Source organism: Arachis hypogaea, chromosome 20 (genome assembly GCF_003086295.3).
Source record: "Arachis hypogaea cultivar Tifrunner chromosome 20, arahy.Tifrunner.gnm2.J5K5, whole genome shotgun sequence".
Classification (NCBI taxonomy): Eukaryota; Viridiplantae; Streptophyta; class Magnoliopsida; order Fabales; family Fabaceae; genus Arachis; species Arachis hypogaea.
Genome location: NC_092055.1, coordinates 9,265,735 through 9,267,682, shown reverse-complemented (window position 1 = coordinate 9,267,682; position 1,948 = coordinate 9,265,735). Strand labels below are relative to the sequence as shown.

General features: G+C 37.9%; 1 long non-coding RNA gene across 1 annotated transcript; it reads left to right on the top strand.

The window, feature by feature from the left end:
* Positions 1-362: 362 nt before the first annotated feature.
* On the top strand, positions 363-1,648 carry LOC140182577 (uncharacterized). The gene is made up of 2 exons (XR_011878465.1): positions 363-695; positions 793-1,648. It is a non-coding gene; the product is annotated as an uncharacterized lncRNA (long non-coding RNA).
* Positions 1,649-1,948: the final 300 nt, after the last annotated feature.

Sequence of the window (1,948 nt, the reverse complement as noted above, 5' to 3'; positions counted from 1 at the left end):
AAAGCAGCGGAAACCACCGACGTCGATGCATCACTAGCAAGGTGACCGTGTTTACCATGTGTTGACTTTATAGTTTATATGACTCAGCTTATGATATACATTTTGGCTAATTCTTTTTATATTTTACTTGTATTATTTTGTTGTAAAGTGGGGTTGCAAAAGGTACCAATGGTGGAGGTAGGTCGAGTCTGGAGGACAACATGTTGAATGTCTTGACAATTATTCAAAAGATAACGTTGACTGTTTCTTACTTTATTTTGTGCCAAGAAACTAAGTTGGTCCACTTTTTAAATACAATATATTCTGTCGGATAAAGAGGTAACAAAGACAATTCTAAAGAACCATAATGACCAGTTGCGCATTAGCGAGCTTATGGAAGATCATGGGAGAACTATTCAAGCCCTGATTATGCTCGTCAACACTGCTAATAACGGTAAACTCAGGACAAAGGTATTCAAAGAATGGCCGACGACGCCTGAAACTAAAGGAAGGAAAGAAACCAATAAGGAGAATCCGGCAAAATCTCAGAGGGGAAAAAAGCCCTGTACAAGTGCGAAGCTACCGCCTGGAAAACGAGTGGTGAAAGGCAGACGTATTCTTCCTCTGACAGGAAGGCTACAGCCATGACGGATATACAAAATAGCCAAAGGCAACCTTATGCGACAGGAGCTGAGATGAAGTCGGTCTCGTTGAAGGTAATGTGTTGTATGTTTAGTGTCCTCTTATGTTTTGATTCCCATGGATGTGGCTAATATAAGGAAAAAGTTATTTGTTTCTTGCTTCTTTCAACAGCGAAAGCTAACCTTTGAGGACCTGGATTCGTCCTTTTCACCCGGTTCCAACATTAGGCAAACTAAGCCAGGGACTCCCTTCACTTACCACACTCACCACGGACACCATGTTGCTGCGTACTTGTCCCGAAAATGTCCATTTCGAGTGTATTAATAGGTTACATTGTAGTTTTCATAATGCTCATTTGGCACGACGCGAAGGCTGACTGTGACGTGTCGTTGAACAGTGCTTGAATGTGTCATGTATAACCTCAAAAAATTAGGTTTTGGACTTTTTACATATTCGCGTCGTATATCCAAGTCATAAATCACTCATTATACACGCTCTCATCCTCTCTCTTCCACTCCTTTTGTCCATCGCGTTGTTGACGTTTTCCTCCCATCCCTTATCGCGCTGCCGTCACTAATCGCGTCGCGCCCCTGCCATCCCGTCGCACTCCTTCATCCGCCTCCCACTTCCTATTGCGCTACCATCGCCCATCGCGCCAAATTGGGCATGTCCTCTCTTGCATCGCCATCTTCCATCGCGCTACCCCCTCTCCTCACGTCGCAACCTCCGCCGCCATTCTTCTTTCGATGTGATTGGGATTTTTTCGATGTGATTTGAATGTTTTTTTCATGTAATTTGAATTTTTTTTTATATTGTGGATTTTTTCCATCTCTTAGTAGAAAATATATTAGAGTTTAAAATATGGATGCTTCTTTTACATCCAATTACAAAAAAGAAACATAAAATTTCAAAGAAACATCCACAACCCCTTGAGAACGAATTTAATGTGGTTTGAATCTTTTTATCGATATGATTTGGATGTTTTTTTTATGTAAAGTGGATTTTTTTATATAATTTGATTTCTTTTTTATATTGTAGATGCTTTTTCATCTCTTAATAAGAAATGTATTAGAGTTTAGGATGTAAATATTTTTTTTTACAAAGAAAAAGACATCCAATTACAAAGAAAGAAACATCTATAATTTCTTGAGAATAAATTTAATGTGATTTGGATTTTTTCGATGTACTTTAGATTTTTTTTTCATGTATTTTGATGTTTTTTATATATAATTTAAATGTTTTTTATATTGTGGATGTTTTTTTTTATGGACCTTGAGGTACACTTCAAATAAGAGTTGGTTGAAGTTGACTACACCTCTTATTAATT